Source organism: Hippocampus bargibanti, linkage group LG01 (assembly GCF_051943395.1).
Source record: "Hippocampus bargibanti isolate YZ-2025 linkage group LG01, ASM5194339v1, whole genome shotgun sequence".
Classification (NCBI taxonomy): domain Eukaryota; kingdom Metazoa; phylum Chordata; class Actinopteri; order Syngnathiformes; family Syngnathidae; genus Hippocampus; species Hippocampus bargibanti.
Window position 1 is genome coordinate 27,013,323 of NC_142734.1, and position 14,429 is coordinate 27,027,751.

At 41.6% G+C, this 14,429-nt stretch overlaps 2 pseudogenes; one reads left to right on the forward strand and one right to left on the reverse strand.

Moving 5' to 3' along the window:
- The window catches only part of LOC148903655 (uncharacterized), a 41,946-nt pseudogene that overhangs the window by 16,810 nt on the left and 10,707 nt on the right, over positions 1–14,429 (reverse strand).
- LOC148903657 (uncharacterized) lies at positions 7,483–8,386 on the forward strand (annotated as a pseudogene).

The window sequence follows — 14,429 nt, forward strand, 5'->3', positions numbered from 1 at the left end:
ACATTTTTTGTTTCCTAACTGACATCAGAAAAACGTTTTATAGCATCTAAAATACCTAAAAACGCAGGCTGATAATTTTAGTCAAATGCAAAACACCTATAAAAGTGACTTAAAGTGTGCTAAAACGGCAAAAAAATTGAGCTGCGAATTGGGCATTTTCAGAAAGTCCCGCCCCCAGTCCGTGACATCACGCCAAGATGTCTTGCCTTGCTCGAGAATCAAAACAATGGCTTCAGATTCGGAGAAGCTGCTTTCTTGTTACTCATCAAGTTATGAATATGATTCAAATAGTTCTGAAGAGGAAAGCATAAATGTTTGCAATCGATTGAAGAAGTTTTTCCGGGTCATTTTGAGGCGTCAGGAAAGATGTGTAGCGTCCCAGAAAATGCAGAAGACGGCACCAAAGCTCCGTTGGAAATGGGCTGTTTTGTCTGCTGGGAATTTGTGTGAGCGAATATGAAATTGTTGTCTTGGTGCAACACACAACGATTCACCATCGCGTTATTTATGTGTTTTCTTTCTAATTTCACCATCAACACGGATCAACACGAAGTTTTCAGACCAAACAGAGTACCCCAAAATGCATTGTGTGTCGCTTTCTCGGTCAGGGGCGTTCCAAATGTGACGTCACGTAGGGGATCGTCACCAACTCAAAATTCAGTGCGAGTCTTAAAACGTAAAATATAACTATATTTGGTGGAATCTTTGTAAAATACGGACAGTAGAAGTCATTTGAAGTGATTTTACAAATTATGGACACAACTTGTCCAGAGGCATCGGTTGTCCTTTAGGCCAGTGATTATCTTGCTTGATGTCCTCGGTTGTTTTCTGAAGTAGGTGAGAGGGAAAAATATGTTCAATATTGTGAGAGGTTGAGCAGGGGGCAGAGTTACAAGCAAGCAAATGGGGGGGGGGGGGTTACCATGGTGACAATCGTCTCCTTCCCGCCATTTTACAGTTACCCACTATCAGTCACGCCCTGAGGATGACACCTGCCCCCTCCCTCTCTGTCCGTGAAGCTCATGCAACTGAGTTAGCCTGAAGCTGGTGAAGAAATGTCAAAGTGGAAAGTTGTCGGAGTCATGATGCATACCTGTACGGTGTTCGTCAATTGTTTGCACATGATTTACTGTTGTATCGATGAAAAGGTTTCTTCAGCCGTTATCTGTAATTTTTTGAAGGTGTCGGATGTTTCGCTTCTTATCCCAGAAGCTTTGTCAGCAAACTAAAGTCTTACTGGTAGTTTCGGCCCTGTATATATATCCCTACTGTCCAGTCTTGGCGGTGCCAGACTCTGCTAAGATTGGTTGCTGCTCTCAGGTTGGGGGAGCAGTGGACTAATCTCTGCGGCTCCACTGATTGCTTCTATTGTCCTGACTGACGACTGGCCTGATTGCCCAATTTGCCCTGGTATCACCTCATCAGCATAACGAAGGCTATGTTGCCTAAGCAGGCTATTGTACGATCCAAATTGAACCTCACCCCACCATTACGGTTAACAGAAGGATTTGGCTGTTTTATGAAAATAGCTTCTTTTACTCCCCTTTCAAACCATCTATTTTCTTTCGCTAAGATTTTAACCTCATTGTCGTCAAACGAGCTTTTAGGTGCCTATCTACTGCCGATTGAAGCCCACTAGTATTATCCCTGCGATGTTGATAAAGTCTTTTTTTTTGAGAATTTGTTTAGTCTCCCCAATGTATTGCTCTTTACAATTTTCATTTTGGGATAAGAAGAGAAACGGCCGACGCCTTCAAAGAAGTACAGATGACGGCTGAAGAAACCTTTTTATCGATGGACCATTCCTGTACGACTAAGAACTTACACAGACATTTTCCTGTTGTTTGTTCTCTCAATAAGGGAAAAACTATTCAAGCTCTTTATGATTGTCGCCAGTTGTAATTGGTGATTAAAAATACAACACAAAAGCAAATACATTAAAACCTGGATTTTTGAACATCTCGATCAATTCGATTTTGCACCAACAATTTTGGGGTTTGTATGACTCGGTTTATAACCAAAAATGGGTTCTCAACCAAAGAGAGTGCACCTGAATGCACTACTCGACTCCCCTCCGCTTCCTTATATGACACTTCCTGGTGTCGTGTCTCATTGTGACCGACGCATTATCCTCGTGCAGCATTCCATTATGAGCAGGTGTGTTTTGTACTGTTCATTCACAAAAAAGTAGACATTGATTACATTGATTATAATGGGAAATATTTTGGTTTTCGACCAAATCTGATTCTGGAACGGATTATGGTTGAAAACTGAGGGTTGACTGTCAATAAATAAAGGCCGATATTGTCCATTTAAAAGGCCAATGAATACGTCAGCCGAGAGTTGTCACGAATATATCCTGACTTACTGTCGTGCGGCGAGACAGCAAGCAGGTGGAAAGTTGATAAAAGTTCACTCAGCCAGATGCAGGAAGGGTATTGTGAGTTTTCTTTATTTGAAGTTGATATCAGTTTTCGGCAGACCACAGGTAACACTGCTCTCCAGGTTGTCCTTTGGCCCTCTTCTTCCTCCTCGAAGTGACTCACTCAGTCTGGCTTTAAAGGTGCTTCACCTGCGCTTCTGGCCAATCGGGTCCCAGCGGCAATTGGCCATTCCCAGGTGGTTGCAATCACCTTCTCAGAGTTAATTATTGGTCGCCCAACTCTACTGTTTTGGATGGGGAGAAATGCGTACCTTTCTCCCATCCAAAATCCAGAAAACACAAAATTATTTAACATTTCTTTTAGCATCATGACACTTACGGTCCCAAAACGCACAATTGTTTCATAATTCATCTCATGTGACCCTTCCAGCTCTGAATTTTGATTTTGATGGAATGTTGTTTCGCTGACTGAGCAGAGCAAAAATAGCATTGAAATGGAGCTACCCGTCCGTACACTTCCTGAACAAAATAAGGCCAAACCGAGGTCCTCGCCCACAAGATGTCAGAGCACGTGAATTGCGACGGGGTCGATCAATCCGTTTTTTTTTGACCTATCGACGTTCTCTACGGTGAGAATGCCGAACGCATGCTGATCTGAGCGTCAACGCATGCGCGGGGATGAATGCCGAGGTCAAACTTGTATCGTCACCTTTGCATTTGCAGGCAGCGCAGTGGGGGGAGCAACGCAGATGGTGCCCGTGTGAATGGTTCTTTTGAACTTTCGTGTTTTACTGTTCTTTGGCAGGAACCAGTTGGATAGCTCATTTTACAACAATGAAACAACTACATGGAAGATGATGTTGAAATAAATACATGTTTTGGCTAAAATGTTGATTTTGTTTGTTTTTGACTTTGTTCTGAGCATTTTGACTCCATACGTTGAAGAGTTTTCCAACCACTCAAAACAGTCTCAAATCATCTTTTCTATAACAAAAAAAGACATTCTTTTGATGCATTCCACCTCCACAAAAAAGCTACATTTTGGCTGCATTCACACTTGCAGTATTGTACTTGGTAAAAAAATGCCATAAGAGAATAATTACAAATTAAATGATCAGTTTGCGCATCATGGTTTCTGGCTGAAATAACAATTGACATTTACTCATTCACTGCCAGACGTGCAAAAAATGTGTCCACTACAGTGTCAGGGTTTTGTCATTGTCACTTGAATTCCAGAACCGACAGAATATTGAGTTTTAGGACTACATAAACATTGAATACAGCGTTAGAAACCTGAGACTTCTTTCATCAAAAAAATAGTTTTCCTAAATTATATGGGTCTGGAGTTATATGAGCTTGAAATGAGGGCGGCTGTTCAAAATACAATGCAATGCATACATACTGGACTACATTGCGCTTTAACAAAAGCTAAAGTTGGAACAAAGCGTTGACATGGAAAAAGGGAAATGCTGCCTCCTTGTGGAAAGGAAAAAACAATGCCAGAGGCTATGGCCAGCGCTTTATCGGCACCCAAGCATGAACAAACAAAACCTGAATAAATTCGTGTATGGCAGTGAATGAGTTTAAGAGGCCTTTTACTGTTTTGAAAAACACCACACACGAAAACAATCCAACACAAAAAAAATGTCCAGTCACTTCTAAACCTTGACAGTTTTGAAAGGCACTTTTAAATAAAATGTATTGTTCTTACTCTTACTCTTACTCTTCCTCTTCCTCTTCTTCTTCTTCTTCTTCTTCTTCTTCTTCTTCTTCTTCTTCTTCTTCTTCTTCTTCTTCTTCTTCTTCTTCTTCTTCTTCTTCTTCTTATTCTTATTCTTAGTATAGTAGTAATAGTAGTAGTAGTAGTAGTAGTAGTAGTAGTAGTAGTAGTAGTAGTAGTGTTGTTGTTGTTGTTATTGTTGTTGTTAAATTGAGGTATACAAAAGAAATCATATAAAAGAAAGAAAAATCTGATTTTGAATCTCGTAAGTGGCATTTTGGGTGGCATTTTTGGATGTGTGAGTTTATGTTCAGGTCATGTGACCCTGCTGAGCATCGATTTTGGTTGAATGCCGATCAGATTATAACATATAATAACGCGCCATTCATCCAAGCTAACCCATCAACGTTGCTCAGAGGTGACGGCAGCTTTATTTCCTGTCAAGAAAACGGCAGCGGTGCCATTTGGACGCTCCTTGCCGAGTTATTGACAGTCGCGTGTGAAGAGCCAAAGATGCCCCCCGGCAGCAAAGAGCTCATTGCCGGGTAAGAAGGCGCCAGTTGGTGGAGGATTGCTGGTCGCCCCACCATCTTTCTGTCCCTCGACAGCTTTCTGCAAACCGAAAATCCAAACGGGGAAGCAAACACTTTGATTGGATTTGACCCCATCTGGAGACTTTGAGGAGGGAATTTAGTGGAAGAGTGGAAGTAGAGAGGATGTGCTTCCTCGGCAACGTCACGGAATCGAGCAGTATGACAGAATCATGCTGAGCCTTTTCACCAGTATTGTGTCCTTTTTTAAAAAGATACAGCAAAAATTATGATGATTATTATTTTTTGTCCGAATAATGTAAAATCCATCAAATGTGAATTTCATTTTACCGCTTCCATTTTCTCATTCCAGTGACAGCAGAGAAACAACCACCAAGCAGGTTATTTGTTTCTATGTCCCCTGCAATGGTCTGGCGACCGGTTCAGGGTGTCCCCAGTCTGCTGCCCGAAGACAGTTTACAATGGATGGAGGTTGTCCACATTTTCTTTTGCTTTACTCCCACAGAAATAATAATTTAGACTTCAAATGGCGCCTCTAAAGTCGCTGCCTTTAATAATAAGAATATATTTTATTTCTAAGCGCCTTTCAAAACTCTCAAGGACACTAGACAGTTACGGGATAAGATTTTTTTTTTCCTGAGAGGTGAGCAGTTGCAGCCATTTGCACCGGCATTCACTCAACCCGTAAGTAACCTCTTTACAGCAACTCCTATATTTTGTTCTTCTACTCCTTTTTCCTTTCGTCTTCCTTTCATAACTTTGCTGCTGTGGATTGTGAATTGTTCGACAAATAAAGGTTAATCTATTCTTCTCTAATTTAATATAATTTAATCTAATCTAATATAGTCTAACCTCTGTGTAAACAAACTCTCAGTCGTACAGGAGCGGTCCATCGATGAAAAGGTTTCTTCAGCCATCATCTGTACTACTTTAAAGGTGTTGGACGTTTCGCTTCTTATCCAAGAAACTTCGGCAGCAAACTAAAGTCTTACTGGTAGTTTAGGCCCTATATATATATCCCTACTGTCCAGACATGGCGGTGCCGAACTCTGCTATGATATGTCCCTGCTCTCCTGATAGAGAGCACTCACAAACTGTGGGTACCCTCAGTGGTCATTAAACAAATGTCAGAAAGAAAGAATAGGAAATGAAACCAAAAATTCTGAACATACAAAAAGGAGAGGAGTACCTTACATTGCAGGAGTTTCTGAAAAACTACAGAGTCCTTTGGTAAGACAAAATCCTCCGTATTTCAAACCGATAAACACTTTTAAGGCAAAAATTAGTGCATCCAATAGGCTGCCAAATGAAAAACAAAGTAATGTAGTCCATTCAATACATTGTAAGAATGAAAATTGTAAAGAGCAGTACATTGGGGGAGACTAAACACATTCTCAAAAAAAATATCAACATCGCAGGGATAATACGAGTGGGCCTGAATCGGCAGTACATATGTACCTATAAGCTCCCAACCACTCATTTAACAACAATCAGGTTAAAATCTTAGCGAAAGAACATAGATGGTTTGAAAGGGGAGTAAAAGAAGCGATTTTCATAAAACAACCAAATCCTTCATTAAACCGATATGGTGGGGTGAGGTTCAATTTGGATCGTTCGTACAACAGTCATTTTAGGCAACATAGGATTAGTAATACTGACGAGATGATACCGGAGGAAGTGGGGCAATCAGGCCAGTCGTTAGTCAAAACAATAGGAACAATCAGTGCTCAAATCAGTCCTCTGCTCCCCCCAACCTGAGAGCAGGGACCTATCATAGCAGAGTCCGACACCGCCATGTCTGGACAATAGGGGTATATATAGGGCCTAAACTACCAGTAAGACTTGTAATTTAATTTAATTTAATTTAATTTAATTTAATTTAATTTAATTTAATTTAATTTAATTTATAAATTAATTTAATGTATCTAATCTAATATAGCCACAAGGGGACACAAGCCAGTGTCTTATTGTGCCGGTCCCAAGCCCGGATAAATACAGACGGTTGTGTCAGGAAGGGCATCCGACAATTTTTTTTTTACTAAACAAAAATGCGAATCAAACCTCTGAATCTCAACTGCACTGTTGGCTATCAATGTGCCGGTGGAAAATTGGTGCCGGTGGAACGGTAAGAGTATCGGACTAAAAGTAGGAACTTTGAATGTAGGAAAGGTTAGTTGAAATGATGCATTGATGCATGATGAAGGAACATAGACATACTGTGTGTCCAGGAGCCAGGTGGAAAGGGAACACGGCTACAAGCTTTGGGTCAGGGTTCAAGTTGTTTTTTCATGGTGAAGACAAACAGAGAAATGGAGTTGGGGTTATCTTGAAAGAGGAGTTTGTTAGGAATGTCTTAGAAGTAAAAGGAGTATCAGATAGAATGATGAGTCTGAAGCTAGAAATTGAAGGTGTGATACTAAATGTTGTTAGTGGGTATGCCCCACAAGTAGGATGTGAGTTGACAGAGAAGGAGAAATTTTGGTTGGACTTTGATGAAGTCATACAGAACATCCTGAGAAGTGAGAGGGTTGTAAGTGGTGGAGACTTCAATGGACATGTTGGCGCAGGAAACAAAGATGAGGAGGTGAAGGGCAGCTTTGGACTCCAGAAGAGGATTGCTGAAGGAGGTGGTTGACTTTGCTAAGAGAATGGAAATGGCTCTTGTGAATACTTTCTTTCAGAAGTGACAGGAACATAAGGTGACCTATAAGAGTGGAGGCAGAAGCACACAGGTAAACTACATTTTTCATCAACGGCGCCATCTGAAGGAAATCAGTGACTGCAAAGTAGTGGTTGGTGAGAGTGTAGCCAGACAGCATAGGTTGGTGGTGTGTAGGATGACGCTGGTAGTGAGGAAGATGAAGAAACCAAAGGCAGAACTGAGGACAAAATGGTGGAAGGTGAAAAAAGAAAGTGTTGGATGACTTTTAGGAAGGAGTTAAGACAAGCACTGGGTAGGCAAGAGGTCTTTCCAGATGACTGGCAAACTACAGCGAACATAATCAGAGAGACAGGTTGGAAAGTGCTTGGTGTACTGTCTGGAAGAAAGGTAGATAAGGAGACTTGGTGGTGGAATTAGGAGGTCCAGGAGTGTATACAAAGAAAGAGGTTAGCAAAGATGAAGTGGGACACTGAGAGACGGACGAGAGTAGACAGCAGTACAAGGAGATGCATCACACGGTTAAAGTAAAGGTGGCAAAGGCCAAACAAGAGGCCTATGCTGACTTGTATGCTGGGCCGGACAGCAAGGAAGGAGAGACTGATCTTTACAGGCTGGCGAGACAGGGAGACAGAGATGGTAAAGACCTGCAGCATGTTAGGGTGATGAAAGATAGAGATGTCAATGTATTAACAGGTGCCAGTAGTGTGATGGCAAGATGGAAAGAGTACTTTGAAGAATTGATGAATGAGGAAAATGAGAAGGAACAAAGAGTAGAAGATGTGACTGTTGTGGACCAAGACATAGCAAAGATTAGCAAGAATGAAGTGAGGAGGGCGCTGAAGAGGATGAAGGGGGGAAAGGCACTCGGGCCTGATAGTTTACCAATCGAGGTATGGAAGTGTCTAGGAGAGGTGGCAGTGGTGTTCCTGACTAGGTTGTTCAACAAGATCTTAGATGGCGAGCAGATGCCTGAAGAATGGAGACCAAATGTACCAGTGTACAATCTGTGGGATTGCATGAAGACGTCTGGAGTGACAGAAAAGTATGTCAGCGGTGCAAGACACGTATAATGACTATAAAACCATTGTGATATGTGCTGTCGGTGTGACAGAGGAATTCAAGGTGGAGGTCGGACTCCAGCAGGGGTCAGCTCCTTCTTATTCGCTACGGTGATGGACAGGCTGACAGACGATGTTACACAAGAATCTCCTTGGACCATGATGTTTGCAGATGACATCTGTAGCAAGAGCAAGGAACATGTCGGGGAGAAACTACAGAGGTGGAGGTTTGCCCTGGAAAGGAGAGGAATGTAGATCAGTCGCAGCAAGATGGAATATATGTGTGTGAATGAGAGTAACCCAAGTAAAAGAGTGCTACAGGGAGAAGAGATTAAGAAAGTGGAGGATTTTAAGAGCCTAGAGCATGGGTGCTCATTACGTCGATCGCGATCTACTGGTCGATCGCGGAGGTAGTACTGGTCGATCGCAGCGTGACAGTAAAAAAAACATTTGTCAGCCTATCAAACGTCCCGTCACTTGATTGACAGACAGGGCAACCATTCAGATGAGAACTGAATTTTTACCTTTAGGTCGCCGTGCATGCGTAAACAACGGCGCTAAACGCAGCAAAATTCACAAGCTAGTCAACGAATTACCTCAAATTTTAAGCCCTTGCTAAAACATATGGTGATCAAAATGAGTGAGAAAGCGGGACCAAGTAAGGGGGCAAAACATATTACTTTCATACGGAATGGGAAAATGTGGAGCGCCATTTTCGGACTGTTCATGCAAAATACGACATTGACTTCCCACCGAAAAGCCAGCTGAGAAAGAGAACGGTGGACGAACTAAAATCCTAGTTGTCCGGACAGCAGTCATTTTTCACTCAACATACTTCAAAAGCGAAAGCCGCCACCAAAGCATCGTTTCGGGCGAGTCACGCCATCGTTAAAAACAATAAGTCCTTCCAAGACGGAGAGATGGTAAAAGAAGCATTCGTTGAAGCAGCTGACTCCTTGTTCAGAGACTTTAAAAATAAGGCAGAGATATTATCTTCAATCAAAGCTCTGCAGCTGTCAAGACATACAGTTACACGGCGCTGTGAAGCCACGGCTGAGGATTTAACCCAGCAAATGTGGAAAGACATCGGAGATTGTGAGTGTTCTCACTGCTGAAGTCCAGGGCTCATGGACAGTTCTGTAACTTATTCACACAGGAAAAGTACCCCAACATGAGGAAATGTGCTACCTCTTTGACTGCATTATTCGGCTCCACTTATTTATGTGAGTCAGCCTTTTCCTACATGAAGATCATTAAGTCCAAATACCGTTCCACCATGAATGATGAACATTTATTTGGAAATGTGCTTGAGGCTGGCTGTCAGCAGCTACTGTCCGGACTATGCATCCCTGGCTGATTCAATTCAGTGCAAGTCATCAAAGTAAACTCAGGTAATTACAAAAAATGTTAATAGTTATTTATTACGCTATGTATATGTAGTTATTATGTGTGTTGTGCAATATTGGCTTATTCAGTTATGCAAGGTACACCAACATACATTGCACATACAAAGAATCCTTAAAACATTTGAAAATAATTATGTTTTGCATTTTTGTCGTGGGTAGATCATTTTGACTTGGTAGTTTTTATAAGTAGCTCGGATGCTGAAAAGGTGTGAGCACCCCTGGCCTAGAGTAATGGAGAGTGTGGAAAAGAGGTGAAGAAGCATGTCCAGGCAGGCTGGAACGGCTGGAGAAAAATGTCAGGTGTGATATGTGATAGAAGGGTTTCAGCTAGGATGAAAAGAAAAGTGTATAAAACGGTGGTGAGACCAGCCATGATGTTTGGACTGGAGACAGAGCCACTGAGTAGAAGACAGGAAGAAGAGCTGAAGGTAGCAGAGATGAAGATGTTGAGGTTTACTTTGAGAGTGATCAGGTTGGATAGAATCGGGAATGATTATACCAGAGGGACAACTCATATTAGAGGCTTTGGAGAGAAAGTCAGAGAGGCCAGACTGAGATGGTTTGGACATATCCAGAGAAGAGAGAGTGACTATATCGGGAGAAGGATGCTGAGCCTTAAACTGCCAGGCAGGAGATCGAGAGGAAGACCGAAGAGGAGGTTTATGGGTGTTGTCAAAGAGGACACGAAGGTCGATGGTGTGAGAGAAGAGGATGCACAAAACTGGGTTAGATGGAGGACACTGATTCGCTACCCCTGAAGTAAAAATCCCAAAGGAAAAGAAGAATGTAATGTAATGTAATGTAATCTAATCATCATAATTATACCCTATGGATTTGGACTGCAATGTTGAAGCTACATTTAACGCCATGGACAGAATCAGACGTTCGTGTCAGTGGAAGCACTTCAGTGTGATAAAAAAAAATGCAGGATCCATAATTAATCGCAGAGGCCCGCGAGGGCATGCTCCACGGCTCCTCGATATGCTTTAGCATTTCTAAGCGCATGATAAATGATGTGCATTATGCATGGTTGGGGGCGATGAGGAAATGGCAGCATTTAGAGCAGGGGGTGCTGAAAGGGGTATTTTCTGGTATCATGCAGACTCCCGAAATATTTCCCGGTTGCGATAGTTCTGGGTAAAGAGGCTGCTACCGGGGAGGGGGAGGAGATTCACTTGCTGGAAGCAAATTCCAAGTGAGTTAGCATCAGGCAACGGCAGGGGAGAAAACGGACCTGGCTTAGTTGATGCTTTCACGGGCAACTCGAGGGCTTGGTTAGTGCATCGACCACAGAGTGCAGAGGTCGCGGGTTTGATCCTGGCTCCTGTGTAGAGTTCGCATGTTCTACCCATGCCTGTGTGGGTTTTCTGAGAGTACTCTGGTTTCCTCGCACATTCCATAAACAACCATGGCAGGCTGATTAAACACTAACTAGTTCAGGGTGTCCATTGTTGACAAAAGGGTCAGCAAGTATCTTTCAATCCTTGCTTCTGTGTTCAACGCTCAATGTTAAGATGCTTTATTGACTAAACCAGACATTTCCAACGTGCAATGCGATCCATGGTCAATTTTCACCCGGCCCGCAGCCTTCTGTCATAAAATCAATTACGTCTGGCCCACATGTAGAATGTAGACCCCCCCGTGTACTAAGTGCTGTCATCTTCCTTTCATCACTTTGCTGCTGTGAAATGTAAATTTCTCCACTGCGAGACTAATAAAGGCAAATCCAAATGTACGCGCTCAATTAGGAAATTATTATAGAAATCATTGACAGAATGAGCCCCCCAATTTTTTAAAATGGCAATTTTTTAAATTTGTAAAAAAAAGAAATGGTGATCTTCATTTTTTTTTCATTCTAAAATGGCGATTTTCTAAATTAAAAAAATACTGAAGTGGTGCTTTTCTGCATTAGTAAAAAAATCTGAAATGGCGATTCTTGAAATAAAAAAAAATGAAGATTTTCTAAATTTGTATTAATTAAATATAAAATGGTGACAATCAACAAAATAATGACATCTGTTCAACTCTTACGAAAAAGTTAGTTTTAAAAAAAGTAAAGTGAATATTCAATTTCAATTTTCCATTCCATTTTGATCCGCATGTTTCAAATGAACCAAAACATGCTGAAGATAGCTGAAATTAAACTTAAAAAAAAGCATATGTGAAACACAGAATGGCTCACAGAAATTTATTTCAATTAATTGCTGTTGTATGTAAATAAAGTCCGCCAAGGTTACAGCCCCCCACCCCCACAATTTTAACAGATGCCCCCTTTGCTAAACCTAATGGTCTATAAGGAGAATGTGTAGCATGCAGTTGCCACTGCCCCTTGGAGTGTTTGCCTTGTAAAGTGGACTAAAGAGCGCAGCGCTGAAGGCTCAATGAGGTGTGGAAGAATCCATCAGTTTCACTCTTGTTTTCCACCCTGCACTTTGACTCTTCTGTATAAAACACGGTAAATTCATTCTTTGCGTGTTAGTTTGAGGGGAATAAAAATTCAATTAACATCCAATCATGTTTTAATCTCAAAACCTGGTTTGGTATTTTTCACACCCTGACGATCTCAAAATAACAGATGATGCCAACCTGTGGTTTAATAGCTTGGTGCGATGATTCGTGTTTTGTTTGATTGTTATTTCTGGAATCCTGCGTTCAAAATCAACATCTCAGCAGAATACATTTGATGACATGAATAATTGATTAGCGCTCACGCTGTTCTCAAAATAGACTGCTTCGGATGCGGCCACCGTGATATCTTGGATGTTGCCTGGCGTCTCATGTTGCTCAAATCAATACCTGACAAAACCATGTCGGTTCGTGTAGGAAGCAGACGCACCAAAATGAAAAAAAAAAATCAAAAACAATGACACAAGAGTGGCCCCGTGTCGCTTGTGAACTACAATGATGAGCAGCCATGACCTTGGAATTAATCCCCCCCTAAAAAAATCATCTTGCTTTACAGCACAGGTGTGACAGTCAAGGCCTGTGGGCCAGATCTGGCCTGCCACCTTATTTTATTGGGCCCGCGAAAGCAAATAAAACTTGTGAAATTCAATGCTCATCGATTGAGCTAGCTAGCCAGAGAGTTCACTTGCTCTCTTTCTATTCATCTAGCTAGCTAATCCCTTACATCACAAGTGTCAAAGTCAAGGCCAACTTTGGGCCGCAACCTCATTGTATTCGGCTCACGAAAGCAAATCAAGCATGTCAAGTGCCCTGATGCCTGCTAAAGCCCCAACCAAAATTTCAAATTGTCCCACGAAAACCACAAAAACAGTCATTAATATTGAGTTCAAATTTGAAAACTGATTATTCATTAATTTGTTGTGCACTCTAGATGTAATACAGTGATACCTCAGCTTACGAACTGAATTGATTCCCAGAAAGTGTGTATAAGGCGAAAAATGTTTCTTCCAAACATTTATTTCCCATAGGAAACCATTCAAAATGAGAATAATACGTTGCCAGATTCCCATAAAACATAATTTTATACTAAATAAGCCTTAAAACGACACAAAATATACCTTATTTTATGTATAAAAATGCGCTATTGTATTGTAATTAAAGAAACAAAGTTTACTATATAATAAAGTCGTTTTATTTACCTTTGTGATGGTCGTTGATGTAGTTGCCTCTTGATGATATCTGAGTGAAGTTACTGTGCTTTCTCGGCGATAATACCCTCACACACTGTACCCTACTAGCTGCTTTTTGTTAATCCAAATCAACAGAAGTTTTTCAACCTCTTCTATTGCCAGAGACTGTTGCTTAGACAACACTGAAACACCCTTAGCCACACGTAGCAACGGTCGACTTAGCATACTGATACTGGGACGCTAAATCACACAAACGCACACCTCGTTCGTGTTTTTCGATGATCTCCATCTGCTCGACCGTAATTTTATTTTCTTCTTGGGTCTTTTTCTGTCCCAAAAAAGCAAAAGTATACATTCCATAACATACCACGTCTGCACTGAGTGCACTCAAAGAAAGTGGGTGTGGAATAGTAGTCTGGCAGCCACGGTGGCGCTGTTCGGCCGTGTGGTTTGGTGTTCTTCCGCCGAAAACTAGTCTGCCAGCCATTGTGGTGCTCTGTGTATTTCCAGAAAAGTAGTTCGTATTCCAAGATTATATTCTTACAAATTTAATGTTCGTAAGGAAAAAGGTTTGTGAGCTAAAGCGTTCGTAAGCCAAGGTATCAAGGGGTTGAAACATTCTAATCGTTTCCCCAAATTCATAACAGATATCCCAAGAGGTAACAGTAAAGACAATGTAGCCCGCCGCAAAAAAAAAAAAGAATCGCGGGCCGAATGAAATGATGTGGCGGGCCAGATTTACCCCCCGGGCCTTGACTTTGACCCCTGTGGCGCAACTGATTTGTCGATAATCCTGAACTGTGCTTCCAATGACTTCCCAATTTTCCTCAATGTTTTTTCAGTTGATGAAAAAAGTGCCCGTTTTCGAAAAATAACAACAGGCGTCTTCATCAGTGGAGGTCACATCTTTCGGTTTTTGCCATTTAGCGTTCGTCAAAAAACGAAATTGCGTTGCTGATTTAGCATTGTTGCCAAGAGTCATTTTTTTTAACTGTACACACAAAGGGTTAAAAATCGGGTCCACTCCATCATCTCCCTCCAGATTTGTTTGCC